Source organism: Lagenorhynchus albirostris, chromosome 11 (genome assembly GCF_949774975.1).
Source record: "Lagenorhynchus albirostris chromosome 11, mLagAlb1.1, whole genome shotgun sequence".
In the NCBI taxonomy this organism is placed as follows: domain Eukaryota; kingdom Metazoa; phylum Chordata; class Mammalia; order Artiodactyla; family Delphinidae; genus Lagenorhynchus; species Lagenorhynchus albirostris.
Genome location: NC_083105.1, coordinates 19,985,665 through 19,999,313, shown reverse-complemented (window position 1 = coordinate 19,999,313; position 13,649 = coordinate 19,985,665). Strand labels below are relative to the sequence as shown.

General features: G+C 43.5%; 1 long non-coding RNA gene across 1 annotated transcript in view; it reads right to left on the bottom strand.

Annotated features, from left to right (window-relative positions):
* LOC132528609 (uncharacterized) overlaps positions 1-13,649 on the bottom strand; it is a 117,284-nt gene that overhangs the window by 59,127 nt on the left and 44,508 nt on the right. Inside the window, exon 4 of the long non-coding RNA XR_009543248.1 lies at positions 10,015-10,103. This is a non-coding gene — a long non-coding RNA (uncharacterized LOC132528609). The remainder of the gene's footprint in view (positions 1-10,014; positions 10,104-13,649) is intronic.

The window sequence follows — 13,649 nt, the reverse complement described above, 5'->3', positions numbered from 1 at the left end:
AACCACAGATTTCAATCTGGTTGGCTGAAATCTGCACAGATGTGGAACCCTGGGTATGGAGTATTTATTTTATATAAGGTACTTGAGCATCTGCAGATTTTGGTATCTGTTGGGGACGGGTGGGTGGTGGAACCAATCCCACGTGGATACCAAGGGGCAACTGTGTTTTCTAATTTAGTCCTCAACACAATCCTGTGGAGAAGGGATTAGTCAGGTTTTTTTTTTTTTTTGCGGTACGCGGGCCCCTCACTGTTGTGGTCTCTCCCGTTGTGGAGCACAGGCTCCGGATGCGCAGGCTCAGTGGCCATGGCTCACGGGCCCAGCCGCTCTGCGGCATGTGGGACCTTCCCGGACTGGGGCACGAACCCGTGTCCCCTGCATCGGCAGGCGGACTCTCAACCACTGCGCCACCAGGGAAGCCCAGTCAGGTTTTATAGATAGGGATTCTGAGTTTTTTATTTATTTTACAAATTGAGTTTTTAAAATAAAAATTGTATATATTTTAGGTGTACGACATGATGATTTTTTTTGTTTTGGCCGCACCACGAGGCATGTGGGATCTTAGTTCCCTGACCAGGGATCGAACCCGTGCCCCCTGCAGTAGAAGTGCAGAGTCTTGACCACTGGTTGCTAGGGGAAGTCCCACGACAAGATGATTTGATACACATATACGTAGTGTATGCAGTAATCATACACTGCAATTAAGCGAATTAACATATCTTCTCCCATAGTTAACTTTTTTAGTTATTGTTTTGGTGAGAGCACTGAAATTACTCTTAGCAGATTTCCAGTAATCACTATGGTATTCTTAACCACATCATGCTGTACATTAGATCTCCAGACTTATTCATCCTCCATAAGTACAACGTTGTATCCTTTGACCAACATCACCCCATTTCCCCCACCTTCCCACCCCTGGTAACCATCATTCTATTCTTTACTTCTATATATTCAACTTTCTTAGATTCCACATATAAGTGAGATCATGCAGTTTTTTTTCTGTGCCTGGCTTATTTCAGTTAGCATAATGTCTTCCAGGCTCATCTATGTTGTTTCACATGGCAAGATCTCCTTCTTTTTTTTTTAAAGCTGAATAAAATTTCATTGTGTATATATATATATATGTATATATATATACATACACATACATACACACCACAATTTTTTAATCTGCTTATCTGTCAATGGACACTTAAGTTGTTTCCATATCTTGAGTTTAAAGATGATAAGTAACTTGTCCAAATGTACACAGCCAGAATGTGGCAGAACCAGAACCTGACCTCCAAACCTTTGCTCTTACCCAATGTGCTATATCATGTTGAATCTTCCAAGTACCAGAAAACCATTTATAAAAAAATGAGGTTCTTCACAAGAGACAGCAAAATTGAATCGAAAATACCAGAAGCAAATTCTCCTCCCCAAAGAGTTGGAGCATACTTGAAAGGGGTCTACTTCACTTTCCCAATATCCTTGGCTGAAGGCAATGCCATTTCCCATTCCACAGGTAAACACGCTTTGTGGAAATAGGAATACTAAGAATTGACTCTGGGGAGGAGGTAGGCTCTCTGGTGAAGAAGCAGCTCTGGGAGCTGGGAGCTGGGAGCCTCCTGACAGATCCTCACGGCGGCCCTACTAACTACCACCAAGCCACTGGGACTATTTCCAAATCTGTAGAATGATTCATTTGAACTCAATTAGCACTTTCGCAAAGTGTTCCCTGAAATATTAGCCCTACAAGAAATTCATATATAACGTGGTTCTTGTCAAATGTTATTGGGAAATTGCATTTCCCCTTGGGAGACACACAATCCATATTAAAGGATCTGAGAAGACCAGCAGGAAAGAACCTGCTTATCTAATATTTAATTAATGTTTATTTAACCCAGTGTCTCCTAACCCATTTTGGTTTCACATAATAACTGCTAATATCTCTCAGAGCTAATACCCACACTTAGGTTAAAAAACAATTGGCTACATACTTTCTAAAGATCCTTCCTAACATTCTCTAAGTCTCGGAAATAATAATGTAACTTGACTATAAACTGTCTTTCAGTGAATTAAATGTGGAAGCATAGTTTCAAAATTTTGAGATTTCTTTGTCAGAAAAGTTTCGAGGGTGTTAAGATGACTTACCCAGGTTTAGCCGTTCATGCTGCCCTGTGAGTTTCCTGAAGGGGACAATAGGGGGCACTAGTGGACTGCAGTAACAGCCACCCCATCCATAAATAGCAAGAAGGAGCAACCATAGTTGTAGCAACCAGAGCTGTTCCTTTTCCAGCCGAATGGAAAGCTACTGAGAGCCAACTCTTCTCCCTTTTGGGTCTCTCTCCCTCTCTTTCCTTTGGAGAAAAAATTGGGAATGAATTAGGATAGCTAACACTGTACGTTTGCCCTTTACCTTTATACATAGAAAAGCATATAAACCAACTCTTTTCAACTGCTTGTGGTTGGTTGTGTTCACTTTGGGGCAACTACATTTGACAGTGGAATTTCTTATTGGAGTAAATGTAGAGTCTGTGAGTTGAAAAAGTAATTCTTCTTTCCTTCACCAATTCTCTCATTTTACATAAGTTAAAAAAAATTGTACAGGTGAAGAAAAGAACAAACTTCATTAGGATATAACAAGTTGTTTTCAATTAATATTTCTTTTTCTCTAAACTTTGGGTGTAAGACTTACACAGTAAGCCTTTTTAACGATGTGGCAGGCTGTAAGAGGCTTGGAGGCAAAAGGGTTGTACATAACTTTTAACTTTTTCTCACTTATCCCCTCTTTGTCATTTTCCTGTGAAGTAGGACAAAGCAGGCAGGCCTCCCTGTCCAGGTCAAACACAAGGGATTGGAGTTTCTAAGTTGATATTGTCACGTTTCCCTACAACTTCCCTCATTGTTAACTACACCCTCGTGCCCACGCTGCCCCTACACAGAACCCGCCGCTTAGGAAAGAAACTTTCCATAGGCTTACACGATTTTTTCCTCAAGAGAAAGTGTAAATAAGATTCAGGAGTGTAGCCCACAGAAACTAAGAGGATAGAGAAATCACTTTCCATCGATAGGAATTCTCTACATTCCGGCTCAGAGGAACTCGGAGCTTGGAGAGTCCTCAGCTTTCACCTGATTTCATCCTTTGGTTGTGTGCACGAGGGGACCAGAATGCCCAGGCCCTGCAGGGAGGTGTGCCAGCCTGGCCGCTGCCTGAGCTTCCTCCCATTCCCTTGTGCTGGACCCCAAGCCCTTAGGTTCCAGGCAAGGTGCACAAGCAAAAGCCACACCCCTCCCTGATTCTACACACTGCGTGGAGCATCTTATTTTTGACCATCCCGTTCTTTTTTTAATATAAATTTATTTATTTATTTTTGGCTGCGTTGGCTCTTCGTTGCTGTGCACGGGCTTTCTCTAGTTGCGGCGAGCGGGGGCTACTCTTTCGTTGCGGCGTGCAGTCTTCTCATTGTGGTGGCTTCTCTTGTTGCAGAGCACGGGCTCTAGGCACACGGGCTTCAGTAGTTGTGGCACGCGGGCTCAGTAGCTGCGGCACGTGGGCTCTAGAGCGCAGGCTCAGTAGTTGTGGCGCATGGGCTTAGTTGCTCCGCGGCATGTGGGATCTTCCCGGACCAGGGCTTGAACCCATGTCACCTGCATTGGCAGGAGGATTCTTAACCACTGAGCCACCAGGGAAGCCCTATACCATTACTTTCTGTTCTCAATTCCTGTTTTCTGCTACAACGACATGTGCGAAAGATTTTTTCCTATACTTGCTTCAAATTTGCACAGATAACTATATTCCACAACCACATTTGTGCCTGCCTCAATCATTATAGCAAGCAAGCTTTTCCTAGTGTCTAACTTAACCCCGCCGCCCCCACCCCCCTCACCCCCGCCCCCAGATGCAATGGGAGCCACCTGCCCTGCCCTCAGGGAACATGGAAAATGGCTACAACATTCCAGTGAGCAGCAGCTCCCCCAGTCCTGGTTCCAAGTTGCTTCTGTTAAAAGAATTGTCAATTCAAAACACATGCACTGTCATGAAGCCTCACTCCCATCCCAGACGCTCAACTCTGGGCCCCTTTTAGGGTGAGCCTGAAATATCACTCAGAATCAGGGCTTTTTGTCCAGACTGCAACCAGGATGGGGATGGATCAAGGCTTTTCTTCCACCCCCATTCCTGAGGCGAGCCCTGATCGGACCCCTTTTTTCAAAGTATAGTCTAGGACTAACATTTTATGGGATCAAACACACGGCCTATTCACATTTGAGCTGTCGGCGACCAGAAAACAAAATTTCTTACATGGGGAATTTGGGCACCCTTTTTGATTCTTTACAAACAGAAAAATCTAGCCTGGGAATCCCTTTGCAAAAAATGTATGTGCATCAGGCATCTAAAAAAGAGAATGCATAGCAGTACAACAACTTGCATTTAGGAGCAAGTGAAGGTTTTCAGAAAATGTATGGAATTTGGAAGTGAAAAACCTGCATGTGAATCCTATCACAGACCCTTACTAGCTATGTGATTTGGGGCATGTTAACCTAACCTCTCTAACCTTGCATTCTCTTCTCTGTGGAATGAAAGTAATTATACATAACTCATACATACATACATAATGCACAGTTCATACATAACTGTTGAAAAGATTCCTGCAAAGTAATCCATAAAATTTTAAAAGATATTATTATTAACACTATTGGTATTGCTGCTGCACTAAAAAAGCCTACCTCTGATTTGAGAGAACAACCTTCAATCTTACTCCCTTAGGGCACACTTTTATTCTGGGTGTTTACCCTATGTCAGGCCTTACATGTTTTAAGCTTCATATATATTATTAGCTCATTCCTAACAACAATCCAAGAAGGTAGATGCTGTCTTTAGCATCTACCTTTTATAGTTGAGGCCAAAAAGTGAAGCAATATACCTGTGGCGATCAGCTAATAAGTGATTGAACTTAGGCAGTGCATTTCCAGAATCCATCCTCCTGAGCACCGTATCAGTAAAGACTCACTTTGGAGTATGTAATAGAAACTCAAAATAACACTGATTTAAATTAAATAGAGGTGTACTTCCCTTTTATGTAAAAGCACAGAGGCTGGTAGTTCAGGACTAAAGCAGAGGCTCTGTGCCATACAGTGCTCAGGGTCCCAGAACTCCTAACATGTTGTCTCATTCCCAACATCTAAAACAGATGCTAGAGCTTCAGTTGCTACCTCTGCTTTCCAAGCAGCAGGATGGAGGAAGGCGTAGGATAGAACAGGGATAAAACACATGCCAGTTGTTTATTGTGGACTGTTCCTGGGTGTGGCCATATGACATTTCTGCTTACAACCCATTGATCATAATAGCAAGAGGGCTAGGAAATATCATCATTATTCTGGGTGGTTTTGTGACCCGTTGAAACTGGAGTGTTTGATTACTGAAAGAAGGGGAGAGGCAGTCAAGGGCTAGTGGATGTATGGAAGAGGAGTGGGAGATGGAGCTGGAGAGGTGGGCAGGGGCTGGGTGATGAGAACTTACCAAGACCCTACAATTCACCCCTCTAATCTTTGGGTTCATCTCCCATTTTAGCAGGTGCCAAGGGAAGGCAAGGATGTCCCTTGAAAACCACCAGTTATGGCCATTGACTGGACCTCTGAAGCCTTGTAATAGGCATTCCCAGAATACAATGCAAGTGTTCACCTTGGTGGTGGACTTGAGGCTGGTTCCTGTATGAGACCCATTAACTCATTAGGTTAAAACGGGGATAGGTGGCTTCTGATTCATGTCTCCAAAGAGTCCAGAAGGAGGAGGTGGGGTGGGAGGACACCAGGACAGACTATAGGCACTGAGTGGCCTTTGGCTGGCTTCTCTGATCCTCCAGAGAGAACCTAGATGCCACATGCTGGAAAGTGACTTCATGGTTTCTGAAGACATTTCCCATATGCTGTTTCTCCGGGAACACATAATGAGACGGTGGTAGGGTGTGTCTGCTCCTTATTTTGCCAATGAGGAAAGGAAGTCAGAGTCTCCCTGCGATATTCAGTAGGATGAGGTGAGATCTTAGAATCTGTTTTTTCACAAGAGTGCCAGGTGATTCTTAGGTTCAAGTAACTCTGAGAAACATCACACTCAGGGTGCTGAGTGATACTGGAGGGTCACGTCTCGGGAGGGTGGCAGATGAATCAGGAGACCATAAACTCCACGATTACTTTCAGGTGTGTCTTTCATCATTACTGCTGCATCTTTAGCTGGCACATTGTAGGTACTCAATAAATATTTGATGAAAGGATGAATGAAGACAAGGTTAGGTATGGAGACTTCTTGCATACTACTTCCCCCCAGTGTCCTGGAGTAATCCTAGAATAAGCTCACATTTTTACATGCTTAGTGCTGACAAGGCAGGAAATACATACTATTGAAACCTCCATTTAGAGACAGTAACCGAAGTTAAATGACTTGCCCAAGGTTACACAGATAGTAAGTACTAGAACCAGCATTCAGACTCAGGCTCGTAAATATCATACTCTCTTGTTTCTCTCATAGAGAATAACTATTCCATGTCAGTAGATTTACCGTAGCTCAGACCATTTCCCACGAAACAGAAAAAGTCTATTCTGTAGATATTTAATGTAACAGTTAACCTAATACACAGATGTGCGTCCTGTCACTCGACACCAATGTTATAGAAAAGTTCCACTCAGCTTCATAGCCTATTTGCTCATATTGAAGTGCCAAACTAGATTGCTGGAGAGGAACGTATATTGACCTTGAATGTTTACTTTACTCATGAACACACATCTGTTTTTGTTAATGGGGATGAGGGCAATCAGAGTGAGCTCTCAGAAGCAGACATTCTTGAGTGGAATTCTCTCCCAGTCTGTGAAGTTTTATCATCCCTCAGGCTAGAGAGCAGGTTGTCAGTTTAGACAGTGGCCTGTTGAACCCAGAAGCTTCTGGACTCTTCTGTTCTTTCAAAAGAGGCCTTGTTTCTTCAGGGCCCTTAGCTGAAGTTGAATCTTAAAGGAGATGTGAGATTTTGTAGAGTAACTACATCAAAAGGACCCCAAGCAGACTTGGAACAGTAAAACGGCTCTGTGGGGGGTCCCATCTAAAAACTCCTCTCTTTTCCAGCAACGAATTCAAAGCACAGGAGCTGACCTTTCTGATCTGCCTTCTCAGGGTCCCTTCCCCCTCACTGCTCCTTTGCCAACTTTTGTATCCACTGCCTCAGCTCTAGCATGTGTGGGGGAGGGGAGGTTGCCCATATTGGGAATGGTTTTCATTTCCTTCCTTCACTGGCATTCCTTTATAGAAGACATAACACACAGATTGCACAGGCAAATGTTGCCTTGTAACGTGCTTGGCATTAGCAGCCTTCGTGTGTTTTCTTGCAAGTTCTCCATTTGTCTTAGATGCAGGGCAGCTGGCCCTTATACTGACCCCTATAACACTGGCACATAGGCTGATGGGTAGTCCCTTAGTGGGTTTTACAGGGACTTGGTTTTTTCACTCAGCTGCCTTACCTAAAAGAACGTTGGAAGACAGGACTATACGCTCCTCAGAGGCAAGCAATGTGACTGGGTTTGGGATCCACCCCACCACCCCAAGTGATGATGAGAACAGTTGACTGACTTGAAGCTACATCCCCTGACATTTGGTAGAAAGTGCAGCTTTTTCAAAGAGCAGCGTATGAAAAAACAGTGGAGCTGGGAGGTGTGAATACAGAGGGTCTTGGTAGTAAGTCTGTTCATGAAGCAGTATTCATAGTCTGATTTTGTATTTCTTTTCTAACTCAATAAAAATGTGATTTTTTTCTTGGTTACAGAAGAAATATGATGACTTATGGTTCAATAATTCCATGTGTGATTTCTTAGACTCTTGACATTTATATCACGCTCCGAATAGTTACACTGCTTGTCTTCTGAGACATCTGCTCATTCCACTGGGAAAAGCATTTTGCAGTACATGTAACCTCTGGTCATCCCAGCCACCTCCCTTCCCCTCCCCTCCCCCACATGCCACATTTAAGCTTTCTCAAATGATAACTTTGCCAAATCAAGGGAACTAGAGGTCTGTATCTTGCCTTCCTGTGGTGCTGACAGAACATGATATTGGGCAAACAACAGGTGGTTAAAAATTTGAGCAGGAGGGGCCCCGCACTGACTCTAATGCCCTCGAGGTAGATGGACCTGAATAAGACATGTCTAAGTGTGAGAACTGGACACTACTTCAAGGCCGTGGGAACCCAGATGGACTTATCTAAGAGAGGGAAAGGAAACTGGGAAAGATATCTGGTATCGAGCTTCCGGCCAATTTAGTCCTGTGGGGCACTCAGGCTGGATTTAATTCAATATAGAAAAATAAGGAAATACTATCATATACACTCTGAGTGTTATGTAAGAATTTTTAACTGTTAACAATACTTGAAAGAAAAAGTCAACCTCAATTTGCAAAGAAATTAAAATTTAAATGAGATTTTTTTCCCCTGTTAGATTAGTAAAGATGCTTTTAAAAGCTCACAGTCGATGGTGAGTAAGGGTGCAGTGAAATGAGAACACTTACATACTTTCATTAGATATATAAATTGGTGCAATCCTTTTGTCTCATAATTTGGTAATTATTAAGAGGTTTAAATTTTGACCCAGTAATTCTTCTTCCACCAATTGATTATAATTAAATAATCAGAAATGTGGATAAATATTTATACACAAAGATATTCATGGTAGTGTTGTTTATAGTTGTAGTAAATGTGATGTAACACATTGGGTAGCAGTGCGATTCTAACAATAAGAAAATGGTTAAATAAATGACGGCACATCCTTATAATTTAATATCGAGGTAGTCATTTAGACTTTAAAAAAATATCATGGCTCCCTCCCAGATGAAATTAGATGTAGATGTGTGTATAAGCCAGCTCTTGCTGCATATCAAACTGCCCCAAAATTTAGTGGCTTAAGACAACACTCAAAATCTGTGGATTGGCTAAACAGTTCTGGTCTGGGCTGGCTGGAGCTGGCTGGTTGAGAATGGGCTTGCTTACATATCTGGGATGGCTGTAATAGCTGGGACAGCATGGTCTCTCTCTCCACATGGTCTGTCACCCTCTAGGTCAATCTTGGGCTGTTCTAAAAGCACTAGGAGAGATCAAGCCCTAACGCACAAGCATATTTTAAGCCTCTGCTCATGTTACATTTGCTAATGTACTATTAGCTAAAGTAAGTCACATGGCTAAGCCCAGAGTCAAGGGGTGGAGAAACAGACTCAATTCTTGATTGGAGGATCTGCAAAATATTGTGGCCATTTAAAAAAAAATATATCACACCATGAGACTTGCTTTGGCTAACAAAATGTGAAAGCCTTGGGAGCAGAAGCTTTAAGAGCCATTGCATGTTCCCCTATATTCTCCTTTCCTTCCTATACAATAGCCAGATACATTTGAGATGGTAGCTGCTCTGTCTGCCTCTGTTCCAGAGAGATCAAGATGAGCAGAGTCTCCATGTCAACCTGCATTGGACATGTGGCTTGAATAAGAAATAAACTTTTGTGATTCGAAGCCAGGCAACAAAGTTGAGGGTTTTTTTATTGCTACAAAATCTGGTCTATCCAAACTAATATGAAAATTGGGCAGGCATTAAAGTGACATTTTAAAAGAATGATTATTTATATGGGAAAGAGTTCATTATATATTATAATTCTATATAAACCAGCAGCCTATAAAGCTGGTATATATTATGTAATCCTAAATTTGTCAAAACAAGCAAGCACACAGACATATATCCTAGAAGGAAATATATCAGAATGTTAACAGTGAGATTACAGGTAATTTTGATTTTCTTCTTTCCTCTCTACATTTTCTAAATTATCTATAATGAGTTTCTATTATCATGGTGGAATATATTATTCTTTCCAATCACTACCCACCCCTCCCTGTCCATTGTCAGGTGATCCACTGTGCCTCCTATGGGAGGATTTTATGTCCTCACCTCATGTGATTTGGTTTTGGTCATGTGACATGCTTTGGCCAATGAAATGTGAGTAAATATGGCATTTACCATGTTGCAGCAGAAGGTCTATGACTCATCTTGAGTTTTGGCCAGTTCTCTCGCTCTTTCCCAGACATGTCCTATGTAGAGGCTGGGTCCTGAAATCAGAAGACAGAACAAGCCCAGGGTATAAGGTAATAGAAAATATATATCTTCTCTGCTCCCAGCTCCTATCCCAGAGCTCCTAAAACCCTTGTAATTCCCTTAGTGATAAAAGCACTAGGAGTATCTTTTGTTCTAATATTTGGTCTTTGACCCAGGTTCCTGACACTGAGCTCCTAAATTCCTTGGAATTTCCTGGGTAATAGCAATGTATTTTGCTCTAATGAGGTGACTCTTGGTGGGGGGGCTGATCACCAGAAAGACCAAGTCATGATTAGAAGCTTGGGATTTTCAACCCTCCCCTCCACTCTCCAGAGAAGCGAGAGGAACTGGAAATGGAGTTAATCATTGATTATACCTATGTGATGAAGCCTCCATAATAATCCTAAAAGTACAGGGTTTGGAGAGCTTCTGGGTTGGTGAACACGTGGAGGTGCTGGGACAGTGGCAGAGAGGGCGGTGAAGCTCCGAGTCCCTTCCCCATACCTTGCCCTATGCATCTCTTCCATCTGGATGTTCATATGTATCCTTTATCATATCCTTTTAGAATAAACTGGTAAGCAGTAAGGGAGCTGCTTTCCTGAGTTCTGTGAGTTGCTCTAGCACATTAATTGAGCCCGAGGAGGGGGTGGAGGGAATACCTGATCTATGGATGATTGGTCAGCAGCACAGGTGACAACCCGGACTTTTGACTGGCATCCGAAGTGGTGGGGGGAAGGGGTTGTTTTGCGGGACTGAGCCCTTAACCTATAGGATCTGACACTATTTCCAGGAAGACAGTGTCAGAATTGAGTTGAACTGTGGGACATCCAGCTGGTGTTGTAGAACCAGTGGTGCAGGAACACCCCGACCCTCACATCTGGTGTCAAAAGTGTTGTGAGTGTGGCTGTGGTATGATAGTAAAGGGGAGACACACAAGAGGAAGAGTGAGCTTTTCCTACAGGGCCTGGTGAAAGCCACAGCCCACCTCAGCCTCCAGATAGCATGAGGAAGAAATAAACCACTGTTGTAATAAGTCACTGAGACTGAGGTGCAGGGTTTGTTAACAGAGCAAACCTTACAAGAAAATTCCTTGTTTTACTTTAAAAGACATACCTAAAAATATGGCCACCTGGGACTCTTAAGTCACCCAATTCTAAGTCCTGCCCATAAAGGATACTGCTGTCTTATTCCCACACCAGACTTTCTTCCTCCCTCCCTTTCAATTACAAGGTGGAATATTACAAAAGCAGGTTGTCCCGAAGTAAACTAGTTCACAGATTCAAAGGCTACCCCAGTCCTCTTATGACGGCTATATGACGGCTATATCCATTTTCGGGGGATGTAACTAGGCTTGTCATATCTTTGGACCCGAGGACAGGTAAAAAGGGAGTTCATCTCTTCCTCAGTAAGAAATACTTTAGCCCTGGTAGAGAGTATGGCATGATTCACAAATCACCAACCAGCACTGAATCCTCATCATTCCAAATTAAAATAGAATTGTTTCATCCAAAACCTGCCCGGGGATGTCCGTAAGCCACATATAGAGGGGTTGATCATTTACACACAATATACTCATTTATTCAAAGAAAGTGTGGCTTTCTCAGCTTTCTATAAATGATATAATCTTCCTTATGAGCCCAGCCTGCTGAGTCACAAGAAAACTCATGTTTAAGTATCTCAGCATCCCCTCCCTGTCTTCTCCAGAATGCCTGGAAGTAACAAGCATTTGCTTATTGTGTTGCTGTGGAGATGGGCAGGTGAAAACTCGGATCCCATGCTGCTCCTTGCATCTTCACTGTCTTTGAAGAATGATTTCCCTATGTACCTAGTCATTCCTCCCTCTGCTAGCACCTTCTGCAGACAGCTGGGGATAGAATACTCCAGGTCTGCTGTTTCTCCATTCGTCAGGGCCTGGAGTCCTCCTAGTTAATTTGCCTCACCTCAGCTCTCTGGGGTTGTGTGTCTCTTTGAAGAATGGCTGGGATTTCCATTTGATTGCCAGCTCAGGTGGTCTGCCCTGCAGTCCCCACACTTTGGTCACCCTCTGCTGAGCTTGCCAGCAGCACCATCGACTACCTTCTGTGCCTTTCACTGGACCCTGGGGGGTACTTCTTGATAATCTCCATGCCAGATGGGAACTGGGGACAGCTGGGCTTAGCCATGTCCCATGTGGCAGCCCAGATTGGTAGAGGGGGGACTCTGTTTCATTCCAATTGCTGGCCTTATGCAGAAGAGAAGGATGTGAGCTAGACTTCCGCCCTTGGCCTTGGGTGAAGGTCATGGAAGGAAGTGGGCCACAGCCCAAGGATTGGAAGTGAGGGTTCAGTGGGCTCCTCGAACTGAAGCAAGATTCGCTTCTGCTTCTCCAAGAGCCATGCTTGGGCCATGTTTGGGAGCATATTTCCCATCTGTTTTTCATTCCCCCAGCATAGAATGTGGGAGGCCAGGATCACACAACATTCCCTTCTCATTCCCGGGATGCCGCTAAACTCCCTTCCTTGAATTTTTTGTTCCCATCCATGCCGAATTACTTGAATGGCTCCCAGCACACACCATGCTATTTCATACTTCTGAGCCTTTGCCCGTGCTGTGTTCTCTGCCCAGATTGCCCTTCCAACACCCACTTTTACTCAGTCCCCAAGACACTGTACAGGACTTTTCGTCCAAGATGCTCACTTGCCCCTTGGCAATGTGCACGATGAACTTTTTCAAAGAGATCTGTTGTGTGTGTCTTTATCACAAGAATCTAAGGTGCTGAGGGGATGACGTCTCATCTGAGGCATCTTTATTTTCCTGAGGCACAGAAAAAATGTTCAGTAAATGTTGGTTTAAAAAATTAAGCTTTGGGCTTCCCTGGTCGCACAGTGGTTAACAATCCACCTGCCAATGCAAGGGACACGGGTTCGATCCCTGGTCTGGGAAGATCCCACATGCCGTGGCGCAACTAAGCCCCTGCACCACAACTACTGAGCCTGTGCTCTAGAGCCCGTGAGCCACAACTACTGAAGCGCGCATGCCCTAGAGCCTGTGCTCCTCAACAAGATAAGCCACCGCCATAAGAAGCCCGCGCACTGCAACGAAAAGTAGCCCCCGCTCACCACAACTAGAGAAAGCCCACGTGCAGCAACAAAGACCCAATGCAGCCAAAACAAACAAACAGATAAATAAATAAATTTTAAAAAATAAAAATTAAACCTTTAGTAAAGAAGACACTGTATCTCTCTGTATTTCTTACAACTGCATGTGAATCTACAGTTATCTCAAAAACAAAACAAAACAACCCAAACCTTAATGAACAGGGCCAGTTATTCTCTAAAGCTCCCTAGTTACCCCTGGGAGAAGATCAGTCTGAAGGAAGTCCAAGGGCTTTATGAAGTTGCCATTTCCAAATGGGGGATGGATGCTACAAATTATTTAGTAGTCAGGTGCCCTGTACCCCACTTGCCCTCAGACCTATCAAGTCCTGAAGGGCTTTGAGTTGAGCACATACAAATTATACCTATTATAAAAAGGAGCCCTTTCAGGTAGGTGAATTAGGAAAAGTGGTCTCCTCTAGGCTT